This window comes from Benincasa hispida, chromosome 2, assembly GCF_009727055.1.
Source record: "Benincasa hispida cultivar B227 chromosome 2, ASM972705v1, whole genome shotgun sequence".
Lineage (NCBI taxonomy): Eukaryota > Viridiplantae > Streptophyta > Magnoliopsida > Cucurbitales > Cucurbitaceae > Benincasa > Benincasa hispida.
The window spans coordinates 48,516,194-48,527,159 of record NC_052350.1 but is presented as its reverse complement, the minus strand read 5'-3'; positions in this window follow the sequence as shown (position 1 = coordinate 48,527,159).

The window sequence follows — 10,966 nt, the reverse complement described above, 5'->3', positions numbered from 1 at the left end:
AGATTATACCAAGATTATCCAACCCCATTATTTGATTTTCACGAAGAATAAGCAATGATGGACCTAGAATTACTCAATTGGAATCTCAAGAACCTAATGATTGGAAACACATCAATAGAATATTTTCAAAGCCACTGGTGTAAGTATTTTATCATTGTTATTTCCTTTATTTATATATTATTAGCATACTATCAAATGATAGAAACTATCACTTGAACATCAGTGACAACTTCTATGACATAGAAGATACCACTAATTTCAAGTTATCAGTGATAGTATCACTGATTTCAAGCTATTATGATAGCTTCTATCATTGATAACATATTATCATAGATAGAAGCAATCGATGACAACTTGAAATCAGTGATTGTTTCTATAAACATGCTGTCAGATAGTGATAGTATCACAACATCTTCATTAAACTTTTAGTTACTGTTGCTTTATTAGTTCCAATTGAACAAGAATTACAATCAAACTACTATAGGTATTTTGCAGAGCTAGCAACAAAGAAGATGGAGATTGAAAAGGAAACGAAAAAAAGGGAAACAAATATCAATTGGAAGAAAAATAGCATCACTACACGAAGGAATTGAAGAACTTAAAAAAGGATAAGAAGACATTAAGAAGGACATGCATGAAAAGCACAAGGAGATTCTTGATATATTGAGCTATATAAAAGAAATTATTAGTGATCAATTTCCACAAAAAGAAGAAGGTGGTGAAAAGAAATCTCAAGAATCTCTTGAGAAAACAAAGTGCCATCATCTAGTTTGGAAGTTATAGATGTTGGAGGCAAAGAGGTAAAATTTGTGATTTTTTTTTTTTTTGTATAAGGAAGTACAATAGCATAAATGATATATGCATGCAGACTGAAGATGAAACTGCTAAGGAGAATGAGGCTGAAAAAAAGGGTGCTCGAGAAATTGAGGAGAAGGAGGCTAAAGAGAATGACCAGTAGAAACAATTGCAAGATGAAGAGAAATATCTTGAAGATGAAGAGAAAGATCAACAAGAGAAAAAGGATAAAGATAAAGAAGAGGAAGAGAACGTAAATAAAGAACATATGACCAAAAAGAAGGTAATTATTGATTAATTTACGTTTTTAAGTATAGGATTAGCCTACTATTAGTGATATTTGACATCACTGATAACATACTATTAGTGATAACATACTATTAATGATAACATCTATCAGTGATAGCATAAATTATAGGAAGGTTTACTTACTTTACTAATAGTATATTGATAGATGTCATGTTATATTTGATTCCATGATTTTAGGTTGTTGAAAAGACTCTTAAAAATAGTCCCAAAAAAATATAGACCAAAGATTGCAATTGAAAATATGAAGGAGTTTGTTATGGATAAGAGACCGAAAAGACAAGCAAAACCAACCAAGAAAATTTTGGAGAATGAAAAAAAATCTAAAATAGGTCTCTCCAAATGTGTCTCCTAAGGTGTCTTCAAGCAAGCTATAAGACATTCTCCAAGGTGGAAGGATGATGCTCCAAACTTTGATCTCAAAATATCACAACTCGTATTCCTGTTTCTTTGGCAATAGATATACTTGTTTCTTTTAACAATAGATAGATTTTTGTTTGACAGTGATTTTTATGCTTATGATTTTCTTGGAAATTAAAATTGTATTTTACAAGATATTTTTTATTTCAAAATCCATATGAATCTTTCAGAAATGAGATTGATGTAGTTACAACTTTCAATTTATTTCAGTGTTCTTTAACAGGCTGTTCAATGTTCTTCAACAGGTTGTTCGATTGTTTAAACTTTAAATATAACTGCACAACTTCTATCACTGATAGTATGGTATCAGTAATAGACATGCTACCAATGATAGAATTTAAGAAAAATACCTTTTTAGTCCCCAAGTTTTTTGGAGTAGGTGCATTTGGTCCCTGAAGTTTCAAATTAGCCATTATTTAAATAATAGGTTTAAAAGGTCCTCTTCATTAATAGAACTAATTAACATATCTGTCTAAGTAGATTATTAAAATGTTGATGTGGCTTGCCGACTAAGTTGTTAATTTGGATTTAAATTTGTCTCGTGAAGTTACTTCACGAGACGAACTTCACGAGATAAAAGACATAAATGACGTGAAGTTGAGTTCCTTGAGTTCATTTCTCGTGAAGTTCGTCTCATGAATTTACTTCATGAGACAAAAGACAAAAATGACGTGAAGTTGAGTTCGTTGAGTTCATTTCTTGTGAAGTTCCTCTTTAAAAGTTCGTCTCATGAAGTAACTTCACGATACAAACTTCATGAGACAAAAGATAGAAATGATGTAAAGTTGAGTTCATTTCTAGTGAAGTTCGTCTCGTGAAGTTACTTCATGAGACAAACTTCACGAGACAAATTTAAATCTAAATCATCAGCTTAGTCAGCAAGCTACATCGGCATTTAAATAATCTACTTGGACAGATCTGTTAATTAAACAGTTCTGTTAATGAAGAGGACCTTTTAAACCTATTATTGGAAACTTAAGGACTAAAATGACTAATTTAAAACTTTAGGGATAACACGCACGTATTCCATAAAAGTCGGGGATTAAAAAGGTATTTTTTTTCCTAGGATCTATCGTTGATAGCTTTTCTTTGTCAGTAATGCCAAAATGCTTATCTTTTAGTATAGTTACTTTTGTTGAAATAATTTCTTGACGAAAGAATACATATGTTTCATTTAGATATTCATATAGTTAAAGTGGATGAAATAAATTCTCCAGTTAAAAAATTAAACACTTGAGATAAGTGATAGAAGGTATCACTAACAACATTATATCATTGATAGCTTGATATCAATGATAGAAGCTATCATTGATAGTTTGATATCAGTATAGAGAAATATCACAAGTTTGTTTCTTTCTTGTGGCTAAAGCAAAACAAAGCATCATAAACAAAAACATTATATTGGCTAAAAAATAGATATATCAACAACAAAGTCTATTTCACTAGCTATCATCGATAAATTGACAAAATATTAGTAACAAGCTGTCTGATAAATTGATGAAAAACATCAGTAACAAACTATCTCACTATCTGATGGATAAATTGATGACAAACATTAGCTGTCTCACTATCATTGATAAATTGATGACAAACATTAATAACAAAACAAGCTTTTTCATTAAACAATTGGTGGTAACTTGCATGTCCTACAATTATGGCCACGACGATGGCATCGATAACACTTTGAGCTGCTTTTCTTTTCACCAATTGACAGTATCTTTTGTTTTTGTGGTCATCCAGCTGGACATTTAACTATTGGAGGTAATACATTCACACCAACATTAACAGATCTCCAGTCAAAATAATTTTCAATAGGATGAACCGATCCTTTCTAGGTTGATAACAATGTATTGTAAAAATAATAGCTGACACAAAAGCATATATTTCTATATTTAGGCCACGAATAACAACACAATCATGAGCACATGGAATCTCCAAAAAATCCCAAACATGACAATTGCACAATTTAGAGGTCAAATTTATCAAAAAAATGATTGTCTCCATCAACTACTTCATATTCTTTATTGTTAATAGGATCAACTTGAAAAAAAAGAACAATAAAAAAATGTAATCAAGTAGGTGAACTAATGGCATGTCACTGAAAACTAAAATATAAATGAAATTGTAAGTGATACTATCCCTTCCTGATGAAATATTTTCAAGCTATTAGTGAAAACAAAACGTATCAGTGATTTCAAGCTATCAGTGATTGCTTAAAAAATATTACTAGAATTTACGATATGCTGCTTTTTATCAGTGATTTCAAGCTATCAATGATTGCTTATGTCATTGATAACATGTTATCAATGACAGAAGCTGTCACTAATAAATTAAAATAAGTGATATCTTTTATTGGCTAAGGTATTTGTAATTCTCCAAGCAGACGTTAGAAGTCTTCCCTGGTGGCACCCACTTCAGCGGAAAAAAGGATTTCAGAATACTAGGGCTAGGACGAGATTAGCGATGCCTGTCTATCATTGCCCTGTTTGAGGATCAGATCCTCGTGACCCCTTGAAGCTTCTTGACTGATTGCGTTGTTGTCAAAACAGTCTTCATGGATAATGCTAATTAACTTTTTTCATAAAACCAATATTGAAGTATTTATTTAATGGAATCAAGTAATGATGCAACAGGAAACTCCCTAGCTCTTTCAAAATATTATTCAAGCACTTTGAAACATTAGTAGTCATCATATTATACCTTCTTCTCCTAGAATGTGCACGTGCCCACTTCTCAAAACCAACTTTACTGAGATATTCCCAAATAGTAGGATATATTGATTCCATCCACTTCATATAAAACTCAAACTTATCAATTTCATAAGCTTTTGCACAACTATGTGATAACGGGCAGAAATGCACGTTATCATAGTGCTAAGTTATTAAACAATGTTGGATTGCGTTGATAAAATATGTTAAATTGCGTCCATTAAGCATAAATTCTATAATATTGTGGTCGTATGTGTTCAGCGCATTAGAACTATTGATTTTTGTATTTTTGTGCAGAATATGCGCTAAAGCAATGTAAGATTACGATCATAGGAAATTATCGTCGAGCGCAACTTCACCGCAAGGCTTTGCAGTGATCGTGCTCGCAAACATTCACCCAGGAAGGATCGCCGCAACTTGGCAAGCGCATTCGGATGAAGAGCGATGGGATAGAAAGTTGACAACAGTCGGATCCAAATTAAGTTGACAGCCGTTAGCGGTCACAAAGTACATTCAGCTTTATCGGTAATAATCATTCGACGCGTCAATCAGGAATTAAAGCTATCCCATCTGCATAATCGGGAGAGAGAAACCGTCTTTCACCATTGATGCCCTATAAATACCAAGTGTATTCTTCAGAAAAGGGGTTGATCGGTTAACAAGTTCACGATATAACCAGCTCACCGCCTTCTGTTCATAGTTTTCTTCCATTTTTAAGGCGAAGCAAGAGAAGAGCGGTGGCGCCGGAGATCACCCAGGGCAACTCAAGAGTGAACCTTGGGGCATAAGGGCAGAGAGCGGGCCGACTCTCGCTAGAGCGATAATATCTTTAGAGCACGAGTAGAAACAGTGTAAACGCCTGGCAGCAAGAAATTGCTACCAGGCTCTTTATTATACTTGCATTGTTATTTTTTACTTCATCTTCATATCTATTCAATGGAAGTTCTATTTCTACATTTGCTCACTCTCTTAATACGCATGAGTAGCTAAATTAGTTGAATGGATTGAGAAGAACTAAGCTAACATGACCTAGGAAGTTCATTGCTTGCGATTGTCTTGTTTTATGCCGTGCAAAATACCCTTTAGAGTTACTCGAGAGAGAGTCTAAAGAAAGAACCTAATGTCTCGAGAGAGCTAGGTTAGAATCTAGACTCGAAAGAACAAGATTAGGCTTGCATAAATAAGAGATAGGGACTTAGAGATAAGCTCTGTTTGTCGACTTGCATCACATGCATCCTAGGAATAAGAATGATATTATGTGGTCACATGTTTGTGTGGATGTCATCTTGTCATCGCATAAATAGGAATAGAGGTTTATGTGTAAACCCTGTAGACTTATCACATATTTATCGCATGCGTTATAGCCTTAGAAGCCGTGGTATTCGTACCGAGAGGTGGTTTACTATTTATGCATGTTGCGTGATCGCAGAGTGTTAGCCGAAATCTTTCTTAATCCCTTCACCGTATATTCATCGCATTTCTCGTTTACCAACTCTTTTCAAACTCTGCCGCATTTGTTATTTATTCTTAATCAATGCAACCAACAACCTAACACTTTATTTATTGTCTCGGTTACCGCAAAGTTTTCATATAAAAATTATCAACGCAATCTATTTTCACAAGTTCCTGTGTTCGACCCTGGACTTACCAGGAAACTCAGAGGAATTTACACTTGAATTCCACTGGGGAAACTTGAGTGCACAACGCATATCATCCGTATTTCCACTAAATAAAATAACGCGTCAAGTTTTTGGCACCGTTGCCGAGGACTTCGGCAAAATAGTTTGTTAACGGTAATTTTTTTGATTTCTTTGCAGGACTCTCAATCTCTGGCGAATTACGACCCGAATATTGAGAGGATTTTTAGACGAAGATTGAGCGACCGCCAACAGTAACCACAATCCGATAAAGAAGAGATGGTGGAGCAGCCTAGAGGTGGAGCACCAAATGATAACAATGTCATGGCGAATCCGATTCTGTTGGCAAACGATCGCAATAGGCTCATTAGGGACTATGCATCGCCAAACCTCTATGATTTCTCTCTGGGAATCATGAGGCTTGCCCTCGACGGAAGCAGATTCGAAATGAAACCAGTGATGCTGCAGATGATCCAGACTGTAGGTCAATTCGGAGGAAGGCGTGTCGAGGACTTGCACGGCCACCTCCAAATTTTTATTGAAATCTGCAATACTTTTGTGTTCCCAAACATCTCTGTTGAGGAAGTTCGACTAACGTTGTTCCCATTTTCTCTCTGTGATCAGGCTAGGAAATGGACTTATTCGCTCGAATCATGAGAGATTACTCCTTGAGAGCAGGTAGAGACAATCAATCTAAATGAACGAATTCATTAGTCCAAATCCTTACGGGGCAAGTGTTCGGATCTATTATGACATAGCCATGAGGCACTCAACGGACCTTTTGAATCTTATAAAACCTTTTTCTAAGAAAGAAATTCATGAAAAAGTATTTTCCACCTACCGAGAACGCAAGACGAAGAAAGCTTATTACAAATTTTGAACAAGATATGGACGAATCGCTCAGCGATGCTTGGGCAAGATTTAAAAGGTTGGTCCGGGATTATCCACATAATGGGCTACCAGACTGCCTTCAAATGGAAATTTTCTATCATAATTTGAATCCCGCTTCACAGACTACTGCCAATGCGGCAGTCGCTGGCAGTCTGCTTGACAAAACTTACAATGAGGTGAAGAATATCCTGGACTACATCTCCAAGAACCATGAAGACTGGAGGGAAAGTGACCAGAGATTGAGACTTAAAGATTCTGACACAAATAACGATGCCATTATTTCATTACAAAACCAAATGTCCGCAATGAGAATTTGATTCAAGGAATGGCGATCAGCAGCCCAACACCGCAAAATGGCAAATTAAGGCAATAAGTCAAAACACCGCAAGGTGTACGACTTGCGGTGATGGGCATGCGATGGAAGATTGCCCGCAAAATCCACAGTCTATAGATTTTGTAAAGAATAATCCCTTTTCAAATACTTACAACCCCGGGTGGAGAAACCACCCCAATTTTGCTTGGAAGAATCAACAACAAAATTTTCAACCTGTGGCACAAAAAGGGCCACCAGGATTCTTCCAACGCAACAACGGTCAACAGAGTAATCAAGCAAGTAGCTCACAACACCCACAACATTAAACTAAGTCACAACTACATTATTACATTTGAGATATTTTTAGGTCAAAACTAGGGGCAATGTCCTTGATTCTAGGATAATGTCTTGTTTGTTTTGGAAAAGCTTTCTTTTCGTCTTTTGCATTCTTTTTGTCCTTTGCATCCTTTTGCTCTTTTGCAATCTTTTCGTCATTTGCATTCTCCAACATCTTCTTTTATGGTTTAGGCTGTCTTTTCGGTCAAACATTTTCAACATCCGTCGTTGTATTTTCCTTTTGTTCAATAACCTGAAATGTCAATACTTAATTGTAATTTTATAAATATATATTGAATCTAACGATCATAAAGTAATATAGGGAATGTGACAATTGTTATACTTTCACTTTTTTTGCTTTTTTTTTTTTTTTTTTTTACCTTTTTTTATGTACATTCACTTCTTCCTCTTTGTCTTCAATCTTCTGTAATATATTATATAAGTGTAGCAATGCATAAAATTGTAGAAGTCAAATTGTAGACTCCAATAAAAAGATTACAACATTCTATCAGTGATAGAAACCTATCACTGATAGCATTTAATGAGCAACACACTTGAAGTATAAAACAAAATAGCAATAACCTATTTAAGTAGATGGGTACCATTTTTCCTTCAGCAATAGTGGCTTCTTCCATTTCCTTCTCTTTCTCACGATTTTGTTCATGCATCTGTAGATATTAGTATATTTTTAGTAAACTATATGTACTTTATATAGTAGTCTATCATTAGAAAAAAAACAAAAAAAAGTAAAAGAACTAGAAAGCTTTAATACTTTTTACCTCTTTCTCCTTAGCATAAGTAGTTGCATATTTGACTACTTTGTCAATATTAGCATCAACATCGACATCTATCATTTCTAGACTCACAGATGGATGATGATTCTTGTCAAAGCACTATTGATTTTGTCTTTCACTTTTCTTTACAATTTTCATTAGAGAATGTAACAAAGTGAGAATCTTCATTTTTCCTTTTTTAAGATCTTTAACATCTTCTTTGTGTTGCCTTTTAAGACCTTCAATATCTTCTTGTAAAGAAGATATTCTTTCTCCAATCTTTTTATCTTTTTCTACAACATTTTCTCCTTCCTCCAATCTTTTTTCCTCCATTTCCATATATTTTTTGAAGTATTCTGATGCAATTTCTTCTTTTGATGCAACAATAAGAACTAAATGGAATTGAAACATAATATTTAATTAGTACTGTATACAAAATACCTTCTTTTTATGAGACTTGAAATACTCAAATAATTATAATTATGAGTTATCATTGACATAGTTTAATGAGATCATATCAGTGATATGGGCTTATCACTGATAGACCCCATTATTGATAGACCAATATCACTGACATAGTCTATATATTTGTGATATTGGTCTATCATTGATAAACTATGTTGCTGATAGACTCCTTCCCTACATTTATTTGTTTGTTTCAGATGTAATATTTTTATTACTAATATTTGTCTATCACCAATAGACCAATATCATTGATAGACTTGAATCACAATTAATAATGGAAAAAATTTAGAAACTTACATTTCGTTTTGAGAAGATGTTATCATTAAGATGTTGCCAATCTAGTTGCTTTGTTGTTTCCCAATTCAAGATTCTTGGAAAGCCATTTCTTTTTTTCTTTTTTTTTTCGAACCTCTCAGAAAGTTTAGGAAGTATTTCATATGCCTAATAAGCTAAAACTACGAGGAATCCTTGCAGATAGTCAATTGGTTTGTTTTTATTCTTAATAGATTTCTTAAAAAAACTCGACAGTAAGACTATAAGACGGTCTTCCCCATGGATAATTCCTAAACTTCTCCTCATATTCAACATCTTGACACGCTTCTAATTTACATAATTATGCTAGAAGTTGTAAAGGTACTTTGGACATTTTTAAACCTAGCAAATGCCCAAATGGTCCTTCCTTAAATAAAGATAGATATATAGAATCTAAACCCCTAATATGGTCTATCAACTTGACATAAACGGTGACTTTCAAAATGGAGTTTCAACTTTCTTTAGTGATTTTTTTGTCTATTTAAACAAAAAAGAAAATATATGTTATAAATATTCTAAAGAACAACTTAGAAATAGATATATAATAAATATATAGTTAATACCTTCTCTTTTTTCATCTTTTTTAGCTTGATGGTTCTTCAACTTCTAAGGTTCTTTTTGCCCCTTTTTTGTTGTTGCTTTCCATAATTGTCAATTTGTTAGAATAGTAATAACCACTTTAGTTAACAAACTAAACACTTGCAAGTTTATCAATGATAGAAACTTATCATAGATAGACCATAATCAACACCATATTCGAAGTTTAAAAGCAGGCTAGCAATAGTCTATCAACTAAACAACAAATAAACATAAATGAAACTATATTTTTTCTTCATTTTCATGGAAAATAAATCCAAATCCAACATGCTCCAAGTCTATCAATGATAGCAACATATCAATAGCAGACAACTAATCAACAACAAAAAAAATGATAATAAACATTACATAAATATACATTTAACGTCCATTATGTATATAAGTGATAGGACTTATCTCTAATAAACTCAAATCAACAATACCAATGAAGAAAAAAAACAATAAACCAAGCATTTACTTACTCATGAAAAGCAAAAAACAAGTTCAAGATTTTTTAGTTTATTGGTGACAGAAATTTATTACCAATAGACCCTAAACAAAAACACATTTGTTTATCAATGAATATACATTGAAGACAAACAGTAATAAAATTTAAAGCACCTAACAGCAATAATAACAAATAATACCTCAAACAAAAACACATTTAAAGTTTAAAGCACATAAACAATAATAAAACAACTAAACAACAAAAAAGGGGAAAAACAATCATGCAACTATACTTTTTATTACCTTTGAATGTGATTCCGTAGTGTTTTTAGTGAATAATCGTTCTTTTTCGATTTTGAGATTTTAGAAGATAGGATTAGGGTTTTGAAGAAGATCGAACAAAAATAGTAGAATGGGTCGATTGAAGAAGATAGTTGAAACGTTGATTTCAGTGAATAATTGTCGATTGAAGAAAATCAGAAGGATTTGAAGATCGGGTTAGGGATATTTGAAGATCGAGTTAGGGCTGCTACAAATTTCCTTGTTTTTACGCTAAACGGAGAACAGGGTCGTGGATTCATGGGCTAGAAGAATATTTGGTCGTGGACCTATTATATTCCCGTGGACTTTTTAATCTTTTTGTATGGGTTGTACTTAAATTTGTCTATATTTATAATTTGTTTGGGTTAATGTTATATTTACAAATTAGTTTGGCCCAATAGTCTATGTTAGCAAGCAGTCCTATTACAAATCATTAAAATATTTAAATTGAAGATTGTTCCAAACATAGTATTAAATTTTCGTGGATATGTTCACATTTCTATTTATATTTTCACGTTTCCCTAAGTTCAATATCAACATGAGAGGTGAATTGATCTTTGTATTGTAGCATAGAAAAACCTATAAAATATAATAATTTTGCAACGAAACATCACTAATATATATATATATATATATATAATAAAAACAGACATGTTAGCTTGTTTA